The following is a 22867-nucleotide window of genomic DNA, read 5'->3' as shown; positions in this document are numbered from 1 at the left end:
AATTTGATAGAAGCTTGGGGCAGACCTATCTGCTGGTCCTGGAGGGTCTCCTAGAGGGGCAGGAGGCATCTAGAGCTCATCCTGGGGACATAGACACTGGTGCAGCCATCCCTAGGAGTACCTTCTACCACATGGGCACTGGTGCTGGTGGGCACCATTCTGGAATCCTCCCCATAGCTTATTATTCCCAGGACCCAGCCCTCCCTGACCCAACAGCCTGTAGGCACCAGTGCTGGGATGCCTCAGGCCAACAACTAACTGGGTGGGCACACAGACCCACCTATCAGCAGCCATGCTGCCTTAAGACTCCCTGAGCTGGCAGCTCTGGACAGGGCCTTGACCATCAGAGGGCCCAAGACCCAGCTCCACCCACAGTGGGCAGGCACCAGCCCCAGAATCCACTGGGCACTGGCCCCACCCTCCAGGAAGCTAGCTCTAGCCTCTGGACCAGCCTCATTCACCGGGGACAGACACCAAATGCAAGAAAACACAATCCCACAGCCTGCAGACTCAGCCTGCCCACCAGTAGGCCAGACGCTTCCCTGGGACCAGATGAGCCGTGGACCTGCCCATCAGCAGGCCAACACAAGTTTCAGAACACTCTGGACCCTGTATCCAACTATGTCAGAAACCACGCCCCCATCACACCCTCCAGTAACTTGACACCAGCTATAGGACCCCTGGCTCTGCAACCAGATTCTAGGATGTGGCTCTATCTACCAGTGGTCCAGCACTGACACCAGGACCAGGCTTCACCCAACAACACCAGACAGGCAAAAGCACTAGAGTCTTCTGGACACTGACTTTGCCCACCAGTAAGCCAGCATTAGCCCCAGGCTGCACCCGCCCCCCCACAACACCCCACCACCGGTTCCACAGTCTTCTACCACATGACCTAGTCCAGCCAACCAGAAGCTGACAGCCTCTGCACAAGGCAGGACCCGGCAAGTTTCTGGGCCAGGGGCCAACCAAGCCTACCAGACTGCCCACACAATCAGCCCACTATAAAAGAAGAACCCATGCAGCCTTCATAGGGGGAACTCCTAGAACATATAGCTTGGGTGACAAGAGTGGACTGTGCTTCCGGGATGCAAAGGGCATCTCCCACAAAAGGTCACTTCTTCAAGGTCAGGAAACATACCTAACCTAAGAGACACATAAAAATACAAGCAGCAACTTAGGCAAAATGAGGTGACAGAGAAACATGCTCCAGATGAGGGAACAAGATAAAATCCCAAAAGAAAAGTTAAGTGAAGTGGAAACAGGCAAACAACCCAAGCACAAATTCGGGGTAGTGACTATAAAGATGATCAAAGAACTCAGGAGAAGACTGGATGCACAGAGTGAGAAGTTAGAAATTTTAAACAAAGAGACAGAAAATATAAAGAACCACCAAACAGAGATGAAGAATATAATAACTGAGATGAAAAATACACTGGAAGCAATCAACAGTAGACTAAATGATACAGAAGAACAGATCAGAAAGCTGGAAGACAGAGTAGTGGAAATCTGAGGCTGAACAAAAAAATCAAAAAGAACAAAAAGAAATGCGGGCCATTTAAGAGACTCATAGGACAACATCAAGCACACTAATATTTACACTATCGGGGTCCCAGAAGGAGAAGAGAGAGAGAAAGGGGCTGAGAACATATCTGAAGACATAAAAGCTGAACACTTCCCTAATCTGGGAAAGGAAACAGTCACCTAAGCACAGGAAGCACAGAGTCCCACACAGGATTAACCCAAAGAGCAATACGCCAAGATACATTGTAATTAAAACAGCAAAAATTAAAGAAAAAGAACATTAAAAGCAGCAAGAGAAAAGCAACAAATAACATACAAGGGAACACCCATAAGGCTACCAGCTGACTTCTCAGCAGAAACCCTAAAGGCCAAAAGGGACTAGCATGATATATTTAAAGTGATGAAAGGGAAAAGCCTACAACTAATAATACTCTAAACAGCAAGACTCTCATTCAGATTTGGTGGAGAGATCAAAAGCTTTACAGACAAGTAAAAGCTTAAAAAGTTCAGCACCACAAAAGCTGATTTACAAGAAATGTTAAAGGGCCTTCTCTAAGTGAAAAAGAAAAGGTCACAACTAGAAACATGAAAATGACAAAATGAAAAAGCTCATCAGTTAAGGTAAACATAGTAAAAGTAGGAAATCATCCACACCCAAAGCTAGTAGGGAGATTAAAAGACAAAAGTAGTAAAATCATCTACATCCACAATAAGCAGTAAAGGCATACACAAAACAGTTAGATGTAAAATATTCTATCAAAAACAGTAATCATGAGGGGAGGAGAGTACAAATGTAGGGTTTTTAAAATGCATTTGAAATCAAGAGATCAACAACTTACAACAGTAACAAATATATATAGAATGCTATACAAAACCTCCTAGTAACCACAAACCAAAAACCTGTAATAGATCCACATATAAAAAAGAAAAAGGAATTGAAACTTAACACTAAAGACAGTCATTAAATCAATGTATAAGATTTATTTATTTATTTATTTTTGGCACATGGGCTTAGTTACTCTGCGGCATGTGGGATCTTCCTGGAGCTGGGATCGAACCCGTGACCTCTGCATTGGCAGGCGGATTCTTAACCACTGCGCCACCTAGGAAGCCCCAGTCATTAAATCAAAAGACAATAAAAGAAGAAGGAAGGGAAGGGAAAGACCTACAGAAACAAATCCAAAACAATTAAGAAAATGGCAATAAGAACACATATATCAATAATTACCTTAAATGTAATTGGACTAATCACTCCAACCAAAAGACATAAAGTGGCTAAATGGATACAAAAGCAAGACTCATATATATGTTGCCTACAAGAGAGTCAATTCAGAGTTAACAACACACACAGACACAAAGTAAGAGGACAGAAAAAGATATTCCATCAAAAGAAATCAAAAGAAAGATCAGGTAGCAATACTTATATCAGACAAAATAGACTTTAAAATAAAGGCTGTTACAAAGAAGGACACTACATAATGACCAAGGGATCAATCCAAGAAGAAGATCTAAAAATTTTAACTATATAAGCACCCAAGACAAAAGCACCTAAATACATATAGCAAATATTAACAGACATAAAGGGAGAAACCAACAGTAACACAATAATAGTAGGGCTCTTTAACACTTCACCTACATCAATGAACAGATCACCTAGACAGAAAATAAATAAAGAAATACTGGCCTTAAACAACACATTAGACCAATGGACTTAATAGATACTGAGAGCATTCTATCCAAAAGCAGTAGAATATGCATTCTTTTCAGGAGCATGCTGAACATTCTCCATGACAGATCACATACCAGGCCACAAAACAAGTGTCAGTAAACTTAAGAAAACTGAAATCATTTCAAGCATCCTTTCTGACCACAATGCTACGAGGCTAGAAATCATTCTCAAGAAAAAAAACTGCAAAAAACACAAGCCCATAGAGGCTAAACAATATGCTACTAAATAACCCATGGATCACTGAAGAAATCAAAGAGGAAATAAAAATAAACTGCAGACAAATAAAAACAAAAACAAGATGATCCAAAACCTATGGAATGCAGCAAAAGCAGCTCTAAGAGGGAAGTTTATAGCAACACAAACTTACTTCAGGAAACAAGAAAAATCTCATATAAACAACCTAACTTTACACCTAAAGCAACTACAGAAAGAAAAAACAAAACCCAAAGTTAGAAGGAAAGAAATCATAAAGAGCAGAGCAAAAGTAAGACTGAAAAATAGAAAGGATCAATGAAACTAAAACCTGGTTCTTTGAAAAGATAAACAAAATTGATAAACCTTTAGCCAGACTCATCAAGAAAAAGAGAGTGCCCATATCAATAAAATCAGAAATGAAAAAGAAGTTACAACTGACACCACAGAAATACAAAGGATATAGAAGACTACTGTTAACGACTATATGCCAGTAAAATAAACAACCTAGAAGAAATGAACAAATTCTTAGAAAGGTACCATCTCCCAAGACTGAACTGGGAATAAATACAAAATATGAACAGACCAATTACCATTAATGAAATTGAATCAGTAATTTTAAAACTTCCAACAAACAAAAGTCCAGGACCAGATGGCTTCACAGGCAAATTCTACGAGACATTTAGAGAAGAGTTAATGCCCATCCTTCTGAAACTATTCAAAGAAATTGCAGAGGAAGGAACACACTCTAACTCATTCTATGAGACCACCATCATCCTGATACCAAAATGAGACAAAGATACCACACACACAAAAAAATTACAGGCTAGTATCACTGATGAACATAGATGCAAAAAATCCTCAACAAAATATTAGCAAACCTACTCCAACAATACATTAAAAGGATCAGACACCATGATCAGGTGAGATATATCCCAGTGATGCAAGGATTTTTCAGTATCTGCAAATCAACATGATACACATTAACAAACTGAAGAATAAAAATCATGTGATCATCTCAAAAGATGCAGAAAAAGCTTTTGACAAAATTCAACATCCACTTATGGTTAAAAAACAAACCTCCAGGAATGGGGCATAGACAGAGCATATTTCAACATAATAAAGGTCATACAGGACAAACTCACAGCTAACATCACACACAATGGTGAAAAGATGAAAGCATTCCCTCTAAGATCAGGAACAAGACAAGGATGCCCATCCTGGCCCCTTCTATTCAACACAGTATTGGAAGTCCTAGCCACAGCAACCAGAGAAGAAAAAGAAATAAAAGGAATCCAAACTGGAAAGGAAGCAGTAAAACTGTCACTGTCTGTAGATGACATGATACTATATGCAGAAAATCCTAAAGATGCCACCAGAAAACTATTACAGCGCATCAATGAATTTGGTAAAGTTGCAGGATACAAAATTAACATACAGAAATCTAATGCATTTCTATACACTAACAACGAAAGATCAGAAAGAGAAATTAAGGAAACATTCCCATTTATCACTCCATCAAAACGAATAAAATACCTAGGAATAAACCTAAGGAGGCAAAAGACCTGTACTCCAAAAACTATATGACACTGATAAAAGAAATTGAAGACCACACAAACAGATGGAGAGATATACCATGTTTTTGCATTGGAAGAATTAACATCATTCAAAAGACCATATTACCCAAGGCAATCTATTGGTTCAATGCAATCCCTATCAAAATACCAATGGCATTTTTTCACAGAATGAGAACAATAATTTTAAATCTGTATGGTAACATAAAACCCCGAATAGCCAAAACAATCTTGAGAAAGAAGAACAGAGCTGGAGGAATCATGCTCCCTGACTTTAACCCATACTACAAAGATATAGTAATCAAAACAGTATGGTACTGACATAAAGGACACATAGATGGAACAAACAGAAAAGTGAGCCCAGAAATAAACCCAGGCACTTGTGGTCAATTAATCTACAACAAAGGAGGCAAGAATATAGAGTTGAGAAAAGTCTCTTCAATAAGTGGTGCTGAGAACTGGATGGCATTCTCTAATACCACATATAAAAATAAACTCAAAATGGATAAACACCTAAATGTAAGACAGAAATCATAAAACTCCTAGAGAAAAATATAGGCAGAACACTTTTTGACATAAATTGTAGTGATATTTTTTGGATCTGTCTCCTAAAGCAAAGGAAATAAAAGCAAAGATAAACAAATGGGACCTAATTAAAATCTTTTACACAACAAAGGAAACCACTGACCAAATGAAAAGACAGCCTACTGAATGGGAGAAAATACTTGCAAATTATATGACTGGTAAAGGGTTACTATCTAAAATATATAAACAGCTAATATAATTCAACATCAAAAAACTAACCTGATTAAAAATGAGCAGAAGAATTGAATAGACATTTTCCCAAAGAGGACATGCAGACATTTTCCCAAAGAGGCACTTGAAAAGATTCTCAACATCACTAAGCATCGGGAAATGCAAATCAAAACCACAATGAACTATCACCTCACGTCTGTCAGAATGACTTATCAAAAAAAACACAAATAACAAATGTTAGTGAGGATATGGAAAAAAGAGAACTCCCCTATACTGTTTGTAGGAATGTAAATTGGGACAGCCACTGTGGAAAACAGTATAGAGGGGTTAATCAAAAAACTTAAAACTACTGTATGACCCACCAATTCCACTCCTGGGTATATATCCAAAAAAAAACCAAAACACAAATTCAAAAAGATACACTCCAATGTTCATTGCAGCACTATCTACAATTGCCAAGATATGGAATCAACCTAAGTGTCCATCAACAATGGATAAAGGGGATGTGGTATACATATACACACACACACACACAATACTACTCAGCCATAAAAAAAAAAATGAAAATTTGCCATTTACAACATGGATGACTTTGAGGCCATTATTCTAAGCGAAATAACTCAGAGAAAGACAAATACTGTATGATATCACTTACATGTGGAATCTAAAACAAACCAGTGAGTACAACAAAAAGAAACAGACTCACAGATATAGAAAACTAGTGGTTATCAGTGGGGAGAGGGAAGTAGGGAGGGGCAACATAGGGGCAGGGAATTAAGAGGTACAAATTATTATGTATAAAATAAGCCACAAGGATATACTGTACATACAACATAGGAAATATAGCCAATATTTTATAATAACTAAAAATGGAGTATAACCTTTAAAAATTGTGACTCACTATATTGTACACCTATAACTTATATTGTACATAGACTATACTTTAATTAAAAGTAAATCAGTGATGACTGCTGATGACCTAGAAGGGTGGGATAGGGAGGGTGGGAGGGAGGCTCAAGAGGGAGGGGATATGGGGATATATGTATAAATGCAGCCAATTCGCTTTGTTGTACAGTGGAAAATGGCACAACAGTGTAAAGCTATTACACTCCAATAAAGATCAAAAAAAAGAAAAAAATTAAATCAGTGGACTTTTAGTAATGCAGATTACCTTCCATAATGTGGGAGGTTCCTCATCCAATCAGTTGAGTCCCTAAGAGTAAAGCCTTAGGTGCCCTGAGGAAGAAGCAATTCTGCCTCCAAACAGCCTGTGGACTCAAGACTGTGACATCAACTCTTCCCTGGGTCTCCAGGCTGCTGGCCTGCCCTGCAGAGTTTGGACTTGCCAGTCTCCACAGTCATGTGAGTCATTTCATTAGAAAAGTCAATCAGTCAATCAATATGTCTCTCTCTTTCTTTCTCTACACACATACCCCCTCCTATTGGTCACGGTTCTCTTCAGAACCCCAAGACACCACCTAATGTCAAAAAAGGATGAACTGACTTACAAAATACGTTCACTATGCCAAAAAGACAACATAAAAACAGGCTAGAAGAGCATGAGGAAAAGTTAGTCCACAGAAACATATTTTTGTAAAGTACTAAACTATTACTTGTTGGTATGGTTCATATATTAGGTTCTGAGCATCCTAGTGCCCAAAGAAAAGAAGAAAACAGACACAAGATGACCACATCAACTCTAAGAGGAAATACAATGTACAAATTTCCAGAGTGTTAGTTTTTCTTATCATTGAGGAATTTCTCCCAAGGTGTTAACCTTCCCTTACTTGGGTAAATTCTTACAAAGCATCCTTTATCATCCACATTGCGGGGTAGGGGAGGCAAAGTAATCAGTTAATAGTGCCCCTAGGTATATACAGTCGGGGGTCTCCTGTAATGTTTCCTATTGCCCCTCAGTATGAGAGAGGAGGCCAAAACACAATTTACTGAAATGACTTAGCAAAGCCAAAAAGGAGTCCCAGCACACAGCAATCTGATAATCTGGCTTGAGCTAAGGAGAAAAATTAGAATTGCTGGAGGAGTTAATGGACTCCGTATCCTCTTAGATATTAGCCAGAAATGATATTAATTCTCCCAACAAAAAGCTGGATGGGATGTGGGCTACAACTGTCTGAGGCCATGGTCTCTGCCAACAGCCTGGAGTAAAGGTTCTCTCTATTGCTGATTAAGGGCAGAATCACAGAAAAACTGCCCTCACACAGGTTTATAAGCTCAAGTAATATATGCCTAAGAAATATAAAGTTAAATTTTTATTTGTATTTTTGCATTTGCAGAAGCCTTATATACCTTCCCGCATTAGAATCTTTTATGGTAATGTATATGTAACATAAAATTTACTGTTTTTAAGTATAATTCACACTAACCATCACCACTATCCATCTCCACATCTTTCTTGTCAACCCATACAGAATCTCTGTACTCATTAAACAGTAAGTCCCCGTTACCCCTTTCTCCCAGCCCATGGTAACCACTATCCTACTTTCCATCTCCATGAGTTTGCCTACTTGAGGTACTTCTTAAGAGTAAAATCATACAATATTTGTCCTTTTGTGTCTGTATTTCATTTAGTATAATGTTTTCAAGGTTCATCCATATTCCTTTTTATGACTGAATGTTATTCTATTGCAAGTATATACTACATTTTGTTTACCCTGGAATCAATGTTTATATAATTAATTCAATGAGTAATAATTGAATATTTATAATGTAAAAAGTCTTGATTTTTTTAAAATATTAACTTTATTCTAAGAATAGTGTATAAGAGGCAGAACAGCTACTCCACAAGGAACCAATTAATTGTATAAATCCTAGTTTGAGTCAGTAGCAGCAGCGAGAAAACAAGTCTGTTAAATAGCTTTTCTTCCCTGAGGGTTAGGTAAATCTCCCCCACAATCTTAATTAATGTTGAAAGCTAAGATGAGATTAGACTGTCCCCACTGTGTAGCAGTGTACACTGTGGCTCTCTGTATCACGGTGTCGAAAGCTTATGATGTGTCATTCTTGACCCTTGACTCAGTGATAATGAGCTATCAAAATAGCTGATGTGCAGAAGCAGAGAAACTGCAGTACTATGAGGCTCTGCTTTCTATCTCTGCAGATGAAATACCGTGACAAAGTCAGCTAGAAAAGCATGTCTTCCCCTAACCTGCCTGCCATCCATCAGAAGTTTTTCATCTCTAGGGCATATAAATGAGGTAACCAGTCTCTGTGTGGAAACACAGGTCCAAAGAAGAATACAGCTTCCCAGCAAGACATTTTAACAGTTGAAAGAGGAAGTAAGGAGCTGCACTCCACGCTAGTCTCCACCTTCAGAGTGTATAAAGGAGCAGACGGCATGAAGGGGGATGCCACCACACACCTGAGTTCACAAAAGTGGCCCCAGTGTGAGTCATCAAAAGATGTCTGCAGGAAGCTGACGAAAAACAACCATTTTAGCACCCTGGCAAGGGACTTGCCAGCAAAATCAAGAGCCACTTTGATGCAGGCCACTTTGTTCAGCATAAACTTCTCAGCTGGGAGGATTTGCTGTCATCCCACATTGTTAGCACTTGGCTGAGTTTAAGCTCATCCGCTACTTCTGCGTTCAGTCAGCCGAGAACATGTCATTTAAACAAAAACTGTTTTAGAAAATTATAAAGAATCCAGCCTTGAGTTCCTCCTACATGTTCTTTAAGACTGACTTTGAGAGTAAGAATTTTTTTTTAAGATAAAAACAAAATAAATGCTAAGACTGCTCTTTTTAGTAAATAGGTAAAGAATCCATTGCCTCGATCCCTATCAAGTTACCAATGGCATTTTTCACAGAACTAGAACAAGAAATTTTATGATTTGTATGGAAATGCAAAAGACCCCAAATAGCCAAAGCAATCTTGAGAAGGAAAGATGGAGTTGGGGGAATCAGGCTTCCTGACTTCAGGCTATACTACAAGGCTACAGTGATCAAGACAGTATGGTACTGGCACAAAAACAGAAATACAGATCAATGGAACAGGATAGAAAGCCCAGAGATAAACTATGGTCAACTTATCTATGACAAAGGAGCCAAGGATACACAATGGAGAAAAGGCAGCCTCTTCAATAAGTGGTGCTGGGAAAACTGGACAGCTACATGGAAATGAAAGAAATTAGAACACTCCCTAACACCATACACAAAAATAAACTCAAAATGGATTAAAGACCTACATGTAAGGCCAGACACTATAAAACTCCTAGAGGAAAACATAGGAAGAACACTCTTCGACGTAAATCACAGCAAGATCTTTATTGACCCACCCCCTAGAGTAATGGAAATCAAAACAAAAATAAATAAGTGGGACCTAATGAAACTTCAAAGCTTCTGCACAGCAAAGGAAACTATAAGTAAGACGAAAAGACAACCCTCAGAATGGGAGAAAATATTTGCAAACGAATCAACAGACAAAGGATTAATATCTGAAATATATAAACAGTTCATGCAGCTCAATATCCAAAAAACAAACAACCCAATCAAAAAATGGGCAGAAGACCTAAATAGGCATTTCTCCAAAGAAGACATACGGATGGCCAAGAGGTACATGAAAAGCTGCTCAACATCACTAATTATTAGAGAAATGCAAATCAAAACTACAATGAGGTATCACCTCACACAGGTTAGAATGGGCATCATCAGAAAATCTACAAACAGCAGATGCTGGAGAGGGTGTGGAGAGAAGGGAACGCTCTTGCACTGTTGGTGGGAATGTAAATTGATACAGCCACTATGGAGAACAGTATGGAGGTTCCTTGAAAAAGTAAAAATAGAGTTGCCATATGACCCAGCAATGCCATTGCTGGGCATATACCCAGAGAGCACCATAATTCAGAAAGACATGCACTTCAATGTTCATTGCAGCACTATTTACAATAGCCAAGACATGGAAGCAACCTAAATGTCCACCAACAGATGAATAGATAAAAAAGATGTGGTACATATATACAATGGAATATTACTCAGCTGTAAAAAGCAAGGAAACTGGGACATTTCTAGAGACATGGATGGACCCAGAGACTGTCATACAGAGCGAAGTGAGTCAGAAAGAGAAAAACAAATATCGTATATTAACACATATATACGGACTATAGAAAAATGGTACAAATCAACCCATTTGCAAGGCAGAAAGAGATACAGATGTAGAGAACAAACCTATGGACACCAAGTGGGGAAAGCGGGGAGGGTTTGGGGGGAATGAATTGGGAGACTGGGATACCAAATTGTACACTCTAAATATATGCAGTTTATTGTATGTTAAAAAAAAAAAAAAAAGAATCCATTGCCTCTAAAACAAGAGACATTTCCATAGGTTGTATAATAGAAGCCCGTCCCCAACAGGCTGAAATGAGGATTTTAATACCAAGGATCTCAAATTAGCCTCATCAGGAAACCCCTGAATAAGAACACACTCAGCTCTCCATCTGAAGTAATTACTCAACCTCTCTTCTTGGGGCATCAGTAATACACATTCTGGAATGGGCATAACTTGAGTACTAAAATTTTATCTGTGACAATCACTCCACCCCTCCAAGTAAGGTTAAGTTCATTCAAGTTCATGAGCACATACACATCCTCAAAAAAATTTCCCATGGCCTGGATCCATTCTCAAAGACAAGATCCCCATCAAGAAAATTAGGGTTCATCAGTAGTTAAAAAATTAAACCTGAACTCAGTAGAATACCAACTTGCTTCTGTTGCGGGCTGAATTGTGTCCTCCTCCCTCCAAAATGTATAATGTTGAAGTCCTAACCCACAGTACCTGACTGTATTTGAAGATAAGGTCTTAAAAGAAGTGATTAACTTAAAATGAGGTCATTAGGGTGGGCCCTAATCCAATATGAATGGTATTCTTACAAGAGTAAACTCGGATACAGAACACAGGCAACTACAGCAGGAAAACCATGTGAAGAAACAGGGAGAAGACAGCCACCTACAAGCAAAGAAGAGAGGCCTCAGAAGAAACCAATCCCGCCAACATCTCAATCTCAGACTTCCAGCCTCTAGAACTGTAAGGAAATAAATTTCTGCTGTTTAAACCACCTAATCTGTGGTACTTGTTATAGCAGGCCTCGATAACTAATCCCTTCTCTTCATCTTTCTGCTCGGAATGCCAGAATTCTCAGGCAGGAGTCTGTAAAAGTCACAGGGACACTGTCTCCTACCCCTATCAAGGACCTTGCTGTCTTCCATTTCATCACCCTAAAGGGGTAGTCTCTAAACACAAAGAGAGCGACAAATAGGAACACCTTACCCTGAAGGTCCCTATTCCCAAACAGGGGACCACTGCCTGCTCCAAGGCCCCTGATTTTCCTATGATAGGAACGTCCTCTGCCTTTCCCAAATGCTCTGGGCCAACTAGAAGTTGCCCTGCAAACAGCATCCTTGGGATACTTTTCCCAGTTGTGTCCTCATTTCTCTTGCCTCAATCCCCACAGCTTGCTCAGATGCCTGAGGCAACCTCAGTTCCCTGTCTTCCTAAAAAGAAAAGGAAGAGCTAGGGGCCTCAGTGCCTTGCAAACCACAGAAGCAAGTCCAGAGCAAGAGATTATCAGAGACAAAAGGACTGGCAGTTGCTTGAACACTTGATTCATAGTAATTACTTTTTCCTTCACTGGAGAAGTTCATACAGGAGAACTAACTGATGCCCTCTGTTAGTGCTGGGAGCCACAAACACCACGTTTGATTTCCACACTCTCCATGTCTGGCCCCAGAAACTGTGGCCAGAAGGGGCCTATGCCGGCTTCAGAGGGCATCTCAACAAGACGGACTGCTGGAGGTAAGCCACAAGTAACAGTGGTAGCACAAGGGGTCACCTAGCCTGTCCTTGTGCCCCAGCTTCACTGGTCGCCCCTGGCTCTTCTGTCTTGCTCAGCCCATCTCCCGAAAGCCAACACAAGCTTGGCACAGCCTTGCCTGGAAGTATCCAGAAACAAATGTGAAGTCTATTATTAGAAGTAAGGCCCTCGAGCACCCCTGGGGTCAGCAGACAAGGCCCCTGGGTCCCTCCACGCTGCAGTGATGGGCCGGGGCACATTCCCGTGCAGGGGCAGCTAATGCTCACGCCTGCCAAGTGCCAGCCTGAGAAGAAAAAGGAGAGCAGACTGATGCAACTAGCCAGGCGAACGGGAACTTGTCAAACCATTTAGATAAGACAGTACTTGAATTTACTCAGTTCCTAATCCTGGAGGGTGATTGTGCTCCCATCCCCTGCTGATTCCCCTGGCTGCATTGCATTCACCTAGCTCGGAGGTAAGAAAAAAAACAAAGGATGATCTCTCAGCCTACAAACGCCTGGGCTCTGCTGTTCAGTCAGCACACATCTTGCCTCAAGCCATCGGGTAATCTGACTTTAATGGGATCAAGGCACACACTCTACTGAATGACTGTCACAGAATCTGAAACTCAGTGATGAATTCTGGAAAAAAAAAAATCAAGTATCCAATTAATAAAAAAAATAAACTAAGGTTCCTAATCCAGTCCAATCTTCCTTACACCTCACACCAATTGATTATATATTAGCTTTGCTAATGGTTTTGTTTCAGCTATTGAGTTGTGAGCATCTCAAGAGTCCATATGGAATCTTATTCTTATATCTCTTTTGGTGCCTCGCATAGTGTTGGACACAAAATAGAAACTCAGTAAAGGTTCAATTACTGATTGCTTCCATTTATTTATTTATTTACTTATTTATTAATGTGTTGGGTCTTCATTGCTGTACAGGCTTCTCAGTGCAGTGGCTTCTCTCGTGGAGCGTGGGCTTCTAGGCATGCGGGCTTCAGTAGTTGCAGCACACAGGCTCAGCAGTTGTGGCTCTAAAGCACAGGCTCAGTAGTCGTGGTGCATGGGCTTAGTTGCTCCGTGGCACATGGGATCTCCCTGGACCTGGGCTCGAACCCGTGTCCCCTGCATTGGCAGGCAGATTCTTAACCACTGCACCACCAGGGAAGTCCCCTGATTGTTTCTTGTTTTTGAAATCACTTTCCCTGCAGCGAAGCAAATCTACTCCACCTGCCTCACTTAATCAACAACAACTCTCTCCTCACCCTCGCCTCCAACACCACCACCAGAGTAACATCAGCAATAGGACTTCACAATGAATGTCCATCTTTTCAGTGGATCAAACAAAACAGCAAAGTTACAGATGGAGCTTTAAGGTTAGTTAAATTCCTGTCCTCTGTTTTAAAATCCAAACATAACTCTATTAGTTTCCTAGGACTGTTATAAGAAATTACCGCATATTTAGTGGCTAAGAAAAACAGATGTTTATTCTCTCATTGTTCCGAAGACCAGAAGTCCAAAATTAAGGTGTCAGCAGGGCTGATGCCTTCTGGAGGCTCTGAGGGAGAATCCGTTCCATGCTCATCTCATTCTAGTTTCTGGTGGCTGCTAGCAACCTTGGCATTCCTTAGCTTGTAGCTACACAGCTCCAATCTCTGGCTCCATCTTCACATGCTCTTCCCCTTGTGTCTCTGTGTCAAATCTCCCCCTTCTTTCTCTTATAAGACCACCAGTCATTGGATCTAAAGCCCACCCTAAACTCAAGAGGAGCTCACCCCTAGATCCTTAACTTAATTACATTTACAAAGACCCTATTTCCAAATAAGGTCACATTCACAGACACTGGGGACTGGGACTTAGATATGCCTAGTTTGGGAGGTACTATTCAATCTACTACGAAACCAGACACACCATCTTTACCACAAAAGCCCATGCTCTTTGCAATGCTCTTCTTCTTATTAATAAAACCAATTTCTAGTCAGGGCTCAGGCTAAATTCCTTGAGTTATCTTCAAGGACTCTCACTCACTTGCTCCCAATACCAACCAGCTCCATAATCCACAGGAAGTACAGCGAATCAATTCTGCCCTACAAAACAGCTCATGCCTGACCTCTCTCTTCCACGCCTGCTGTCTGACCACCCTGGTCCCAGTTGTATCACCTGTCTTGGACCAGACAGTGACTTCTTCCTACCTGCTCTGCCAGCTTCCTTTACTGACCATGCCACAACCCTGTGCACAAACTTTCAGTGGCATCTAACCAAACGGACCCCAATCTCTTTATAGCCTATCATCTGGGCCCCCTAGAATGAGTCCCAAACCCCTCTCCCAGTCTTATTTTCCACCGTTCTCCTCCACTTGGTTCAGGCTTTGGTCAAAGTAAACTACTGACTACTCTTAAATAGCTCCTCAAAGGCCCCTGGGACGTGCGGTCCCTCTGCCTGGGATTTATTCCTTACTTCAGCAAGCTTCTCTGTGGACTGTGTCTCCTTGTTAACATCTTACACAGAGCAGCCCATCTCAGAAGACGACTCATCCAGAAGTCGCTGTCCCTCTTCACCAACCACAATGGATTTTCCCCTTCTTTTAAAACGTCCCAGGCTGCCAGACAGATAGGGCATCCTTGTTCTCTCCTCCCCTTGGAGACTTCCAACACGCGTCATACACTTCGTGACAGAATCTGGATGGAACTCTGCTTTACTCACATACCTCTCCCCCATAACTCATAATTTATATACCTTACATATAACATGTGCTCAGAAATATCTGATCAAGGCACTTCCCTGGTGGTCCAGTGGTAAAGAATCTGCCTTCCAATAATGCAGAGGATGCGGGTTCCATCCCTGGTCGGGAACTAAGATCCCACATGCTGTGCAGCAACTGAGCCCGTACGCCACAACTACTGAGCCTGCACGCCTCAACTGGAGAGAAAAAATCCGCCCGCCACAACTAGAGAGAAGCTTGTGCACCCCAAGTAGAGAGAAGCCCACGTGCGGCAACGAAGATCCCGTGCGCTGTGATGAAAATCCCGTGCACCGCAACTAAGTCCGACACAGCCATAAACAAACAAACAAACAAACAAATAAATAAAATATCTGATCAGTAAAAGATATATTGAGTAAGTGAATAACACAGCCCTTGCCTTCAAGCAGCTTACATTTGGGGGCAGGGGAGGATGGTATAGGCGTAAAGGTGAATAACAATGACCCATGTTAAAAGTCCACTAAAGTATAAAGGAAATCCTGCTGGAAACACAGGAAAAGCTTTTGAAAAGGGGGAAGTGTCCTAGACAAGGTACAACTTAAAACAGATCTTGAAGGACAAAAAGTATTTTGAAGAGCAAAAGGTGGGGAATCAGGGGAGAGAATTCAATACAGAAAAAAACAGCATCTGCAAAAGACACAGAGCCAGGTGAAAGCAAAAGGCATCTTCCAGGCTCCACGAAGCGCAGTTTTCTGGCCCACTGACTGAGTGGATGGTGAGAATGAAAGGCGAGGTGAAAAGGTAAGCCAGCATCTCAAATGCCATGCCAAGGAACTTGAAATTGACTCTGCAGGAGATGGGAGTCACGGGAGCCTTTCAGACAGGTGTGATGTGGTCACAGCTGCATTTTCTGCAGAACCTAAACCTGGAGAGGCATCAGAATCATCTGCAGAGTTTCAAAATCGCTTACTATAGAGAGAAAAGTACAGAAAACAATATAACAGTTCTCCATTCACAATAAAATCATGTCAGTGTTTTGCCATTTTGGCTTCAGAATTTTTAAGAGAAATAAACCATACCTCTCCTTGAGCGAGCGCCCCTTTGTTTTCTTCCTCGGAAATAAACACTTCCCTTCGATGAGTATCCTTCTGGTCCACATTTCTGCAGCTGACTTTGGAACATGGGTTTGGTTTAAACTATGCAGGTCCACTTATAGGTGGATTTTTTCTTTCCAACAGTAAACACTGCAGTACTATATGACTGCAGTTGGTTGAATCTGAAGATGCAGAACGGCAGCTATGGTAGAATCCTGTATATGGAGGAAGTGCATATACTGAGGGCTGACTATCAGTTAAGCAGATTTTTGACTGTGTAGAGGGTAGACGCCCCTATTCCTGCATTGTTCAAGGGTCAAATGTATATAGATGTATGTACAGATTCATAAAACTAAACAGCATTGCTTTTGTGCTAAAATGACATAACTGATACATCGAGTAAACATTGTTCTAAATTTGCTTTACTCACTGTGAAGCGTCTTTAAAAGTTCAGATACTTGCATCCCACCCAGACCTATATAATCATAATCACTGAGTGGAGATATCCAGAAATACTCAGTTTTTTAAATCACAGTTCATTTTGATGTCATGAGGTCTGCATTTGGGAGTCACTGGTATAGAAGAGGAATTGGAGGGAAGATGAAATACAGGTAGAAATAGCAGTAAGACGGTTTTTGCAATAATTCAAACAAGAGGTGATGCAGTCCTCAGCAAGGGCAGTGGAAATGGAAATGAAAGATAAAGCCAGGTTCTGAGGCCCTGTGAGGATAAAAGCAATAGAACTTTGTAACTAATTAGATTCTGGGGTGAGAGAAAGTAGTAGCTGAGAAATGGCCCTAAGGATTTGAAGGAAATGGAGGACAGTGACACCATTAACAAAAATGAAAAACACAGGTGGAAGAACAGGCTATGGGAGATAAAACTGATTTGGTTTCAGACATGTGAATTTGAGGTCTCAGCAGGACCTCTGTGTAAGTATTTTCAAAAGGCATTTACACATGCTGGACGAGGTCAAGGGAGGTGGTCAGGGCTCAGGATGCAGACCCAGGAGTCCCTACTTAAAGGTAACAGCTGTGCACGTGGAAATGGCTATGTTTGTTTCAGAAGAGAGCCTCCAGCAGGTCCTTGGGGGATGCCTATACTTAGGGGAGAGCAGATGAAGGAGAGCTAGCTCAGGAGACTGAGTGGAGGCCAGAAGTAGGAGAAGGGTAGCTGGGATCAGGAAGCCACAGGACAGATCAAGAGTCAAGAACCCACAGTAACCTGAGTGTGAGACTGAAGATGAGGACAGAGAGAGGTTGTTAAATTGGAGAATCAGTGACCTTTCAAAAAGCAGTAGCAATGCAGATGGCTAACAAACACATGAAAAGATGCTCAACATCACTAATCATTAGAGAAATGCAAGTCAAAGCCACAATGAGGTATCACCTCACACCAGTCAGAATGGCCATCATCAAAAAATCTAGAAACAGTAATGCTGGATAGGGTGTGGAGAAAAGGGAACCCTTCCGCACTGTTGGTGGGAATGTAAATTGGTACAGCCACTATGGAAAACAGTATGGAGGTTCCTTAAAAAACTAAAAATGGAACTACCTTATGACCCAGTAATCCCACTACTGGGCATATACCCTGAGAAAACCATAATTCAAAAAGACACATGTACCCCAATGTTCATTGCAGCACTATTTACAATAGCCAGGACATGGAAGCAACCTAAATGCCCATCAGCAGATGAATGGATAAAGAAGATGTGGCACATATATACAATGGAATATTACTCAGCCATAAAAAGAAATGAAATTGAGTTATTTGTAGTGAGGTGGATGGACCTAGAGACTGTCATACAGAGCGAAGTAAGCCAGAAAGAGAAAAACAAATACCGTATGCCAACTCATATATGTGGAATCTAAAAAAAATGGTACTGATGAACCCAGTGACAGGGCAAGAATGGAGATGCAGATGTAGAGAATGGACTTGAGGACATGGGGTGGGGGGGGGCAAAGGGGAAGCTGGGATGAAGTGAGAGAGTAGCATCGACATATATACACTACAAAATGTAAAATAGCTAGTGGGAAGCTTTTGCATAACATAGGGAGATCATCTTGATGATGGGTGATGACTTAGAGGGCTGGGATAGGGAGGGTGGGAGGGAGTCGCCAGAGGGAGGGTATATGGGGATATACGTATAAATACAGCTGATTTACTTTGGTGTACAGCAAAAACTTGCACAACAGTGTAAAGCAATTATATTCCAATAAAGAACTTAAAAAAAAAAGTACTAGCAATGGGGAGAGGGGGGTATCAGACTGTGACATGGGTTAAAAAATACCAGTAACATTAAGCTACTGTTTAGTGTTGAATTTTGACATCAAAAAGAATAGTTGGGGGATAATTATTTTAGGGTTTAGAAAGGGATATTTGAATATGTAGAATGTGGCAAAGGAACCAGTTGTAGAGAAACTGAAAAGGTGAGAAAATAAAGACAAATACAGGGCTAAAAGAAGTAAGATGGAATTGGATCAGGAAGCAGGAAGATGTCCTGTTAAAAATGGCAGACTGAGAATACAAATTCCTGTGCTTCCCTTCCCAAATCCCCTCTAAAAAGATATCCCATGCTCTTGGATTGGAAGAAAAAATGTTAAAATGGCCATACTACCCAAAGCAATCTACAGATTTAATGCAATCCCTATCACAATACCCATGACATTTTTCACAGAACTAGAAAAACTAATCTTAAAATTTATATGGAACCATAAAGACCCAGAATTGCCAAAGTAATCCAAAGGAAAAACAAACAAACAAAGCTGGAGGCATAACCCTCCCAGACTTCAGACACTACTACTAAACTACAGTAATCAAAACAGCATGGTAGTGGCACAAAAACAGACATATAGATCAATGGAACAGAATAGAGTGCCCAGAAATAAATGACACACCTACCGTCAATTAATCTTTGACAAAGGAGGCAAGAATACACAATGTAGAAAAGACAGTCTCTTCAGCAAGTGGTGTTGGGAAAGCTGGACAGCTGCATGTAAATCAATGAAGTTAGAACACTCCCTCACACCATACACAAAAACAAACTCAAAATGGCTTAAAGACTTAAATATAAGACAAGACACCATAAAACTCCTAGAAGAGATTATAGGCAAAACATTCTAACCTAAATCACAGCAATGTTTTCTTAGGTCATCCTCCCAAGGCAATAAGAAATAATAGCAAAAATAAGCAAATGGGATCTAATCAAACTTACAACCTTTTGCATAGCAAAGGAAACCATCAACGAAACAAAAAGGCAATCTACAGAATGGGAGAAAATATTTGCAAATGATGTGACCGACTAGAGGTTAATATTCAAAATATACAAACAGCTCATATAACTAAATACCAAAAATACCAAACCATCCAATTGAAAAATGGGCAGAGATCTCAATAGACATTTTTTCAAAGACAACATACAGATGGCCAACTGGCAAGTGAGAAGCTACTCAACATTGCTAATTATTAGAGAAACGCAAATCTAAACCACAATGAGATGTCACCTCACACCAGTCAGAGTGGCTATCATCAAAAAAGACAACAAATAAGGGTTGACAAAGATGTGGAGAAAAGGGAACACTTGTGTTGTTGGTGGGAATGTAAACTGATGCAGCCACTAAAGAAACTCTAAGGTGGTTCCTTAAAGATCTAAAAATAAAGCTACCACATGATCCAGCAATCCCATTCCTGGACATATATCTAAAAAAAAACAAAAACCCTAATTCAAAAAGATATACACACCGCAACATTCATAGCAGCACTATCTACAATAGCCGAGACATGGAAACAACTCAAGTGCCCACCAAGAGGCAACTGGCTTCAGAAGATGTGGTGTTTACACATATACATACAATGGAATATTACTCAACCATAAAAAATAAAATATTGCCATTTGTAGCAACACGCACGGACCTAAAGAATATTATACTTAGTAAAGTAAGTCAGACAGAGAAACACAAATATTATGCAATTATCACTTATATGTGGAATCTAAAAATAGTATAATAGTATAATGACTCTATATACAAAACAGAAACAGACTCACAGACATAAAGAGAAATTTATAGTTACCAAAGGGGAGAGGGAGGGAAATTAGGGGTATGGGATTAACAGATACAAACTACTATATGTAAAATAGATAAGCAACAAAGATTTACTGTATAGTACAGGGAACTACAGTCAATGTTGTGTAATCACTTATAATGGAATATAATCTGAAAAAGATGACTGAATCACTTTGCTGTACCCCTTAAACACAATATTGTAAATCAACTATGCTTCAATTTTTTTTAAATGGCAGACTGTAATACACATTTCTGTCCTTCCCTTTCCAAATGCCCACGAAAAAGACTGTTGGTTAAAATGATTAAATTTTTCTTTACTAAAGTAAAGAATCAGAAGGAGCTGACTGCAGAAGAGAGATTTTGGAAAACAGAAGGACAAATGGTAACTAATTTAGCTTATAGTATTCTCTGCTCTGCCAATAGCCTGCAGAGTAGGATACCAAAAAGAAACTAATTTGTTCTGTAGAATTCCTGAGGGGTTCAGCACCTGAAGAGCAGATAGCAAGAGGGCAGGGGTGGCTCTTAGGTTGAAAACAGATATTGTTTAAAAACAGTCAGACCAACTTAGACCTCCAGAGCCTATCCCCAGCTCTGCACAGCAAGGCATCTAACCCCACAAAAAAAATAGGGCTTCATCCTTTGGAAAAAATTAAGAGGAGGATTCTCTGGCTTCAAAGGCATCAGGCACGTGGAGGAGGAGGATGAAGTGCAAAACTGACAACTAGCAGATTAGCAGTAATCTGCACACTCAAACACCTGTTCCTACGAGAGCAGCAGCCAGCTAGAGAATCACAGAACTTCTCCCTCCCCTGTCCCCCTTTACCTCCCACCTTATTCTCCTCACTCTCCTGGGAGACTGGACAATTCTCTGGAAAATCTATGTGCTGCAGAGAAACACCCATGTATACTCACCACCCATCACCTACAGGAAAGCCCCACCCACTTACAGCCAAGGATCACCAGACCGCTGAGGAAAACCTCCTACATGAAAAAGTGGAGTCGACCAAATGGATAAAAAAATACAAGGAACTCAGAGAAATAAGGATGATGAAGATGTTGTAGCAACCTAGAGGCTACAATGGTCCAGAATGGTATTTAATTTGGTCAGTACAGTTTCTTTACATGGAAAAGGTCACCTAAAAATCACATAAAACTCACATAAAAATTCACAAAAAAATATGAAAATATTTCTAATTTGTCTTGAAAAAAATTAAAAGCTCTGGCAATTCTAGACTCATACGGTGACTCCACATGTCTAGAGCCATAAACACGAGCAAGAAACAGACAAACCAAGCATGCGTGAGCCTAGGTTTCTTCTGAGGACAGGTTCTGAGCTCTCACTGGATTCACAAAAGGGTCCATGACCCCAAAAGAGGTTAAGAGCCTTGAAGCAGCCCCTCTTCCGTCCAGCGTTTCATCATCCTCTAAGTGTTTTGCCCTCTGCTTCTCCTACATCTGTAGTTTGGCCAAGACATGCATTTCACTCCTTTCATCTCTTTTCAGTGACTCCCTCCAGCCCTTAATCACTTTTATGACTCTCTAAATTCCTCCAGTTTGTTCAAATCCAACCATGAAGTCCTGCATCTCTTTTCCCTGGGAAGACGTAACACAGTCTAGAATTACTAAGCAACAGTGCACCTAAGAGCTTTCACAAAGAATATCCAAGATTTGACCTGTTAAATCAACCTCTCACATGTAGCCGCCCAGTTTAGGAAGCAAAAATGCTGAGCATTCCAGGGGATGCGAGGACTTGGATTTTTGCGTCGAGATATTCCCTTATTGTTTCTTCTGCATCAAAATTACATAGATAAATGGGTCAAGAGAGGTCTGCTCTGTAGTTATCTTGAAATATTCTGAAAAAAAGGAAGAATCACAACTACCCACAGCTCAGAACACAAGGCGACAACCATCTCTGACTTGAAACACACACACACACGCTCACATGAATAAATCTGTAATCAGCCAAGCCTGCTCTACCCAACCCCAAGGCTTCTTGCAGTCACATCAGACAATTTGCTCTGACTGCAGGTAATCACAATACATAAATTCCTGCCAAATGAGGATACATTTAAATTCCTCTCAAAGCTTCTCAAGATACAAAAAGCCTGCCCTTCAGAGATACTTTCTCCCGGGTTAATGAGTTGGGTTATTCTGTTTATCACAAGCCAAAGGTACCTTGGTAGCTAGACCAATAAAAGTTTTTTCATAAGTGTCACTGTGGGGTTTCTGCTTTGTTCTGTGTTTTGTTTTAAATGTGCAGTTATAGGCCATACAACTCTCTGTAGAGCCCCTGGAAACAGAGTGGATACTGGGGCCTTGGGCACAGTCAGGCTCCAAGAGAATTCGCGTCGATGCCCCGGGGACGACACTGAGGGCCCGGGACTGTGCATCCGCCTGCGCAGAGGCCTGGCCCAGGGCCGGAGGA

The 22867-nt window shown here is 40.8% G+C and overlaps 1 protein-coding gene across 19 annotated transcripts in view; it reads right to left on the bottom strand.

Annotated features, from left to right (window-relative positions):
• Positions 1 to 22867, bottom strand: part of LYPD6B (LY6/PLAUR domain containing 6B) — a 210070-nt gene that overhangs the window by 66592 nt on the left and 120611 nt on the right. For 3 of the 19 annotated variants that reach the window (XM_057744169.1, XM_057744176.1, XM_057744168.1), the window contains exons 4-5: positions 19280 to 19367; positions 16364 to 16593 (exon numbers count right to left, since the gene is read on the bottom strand). The exons of 15 other annotated variants lie outside the window; for them this stretch is intronic. The gene's annotated coding sequence lies outside the window, so the exon portion shown is untranslated. The remainder of the gene's footprint in view (positions 1 to 16363; positions 16594 to 19279; positions 19368 to 22867) is intronic. One more of the 19 variants, XM_057744171.1, reaches the window with a different exon arrangement.

Source organism: Hippopotamus amphibius, chromosome 8 (assembly GCF_030028045.1).
Source record: "Hippopotamus amphibius kiboko isolate mHipAmp2 chromosome 8, mHipAmp2.hap2, whole genome shotgun sequence".
Lineage (NCBI taxonomy): Eukaryota > Metazoa > Chordata > Mammalia > Artiodactyla > Hippopotamidae > Hippopotamus > Hippopotamus amphibius.
The sequence above is the reverse complement of the archived record's forward strand: the minus strand, read 5'-3'. Positions and strand labels throughout refer to the sequence as shown.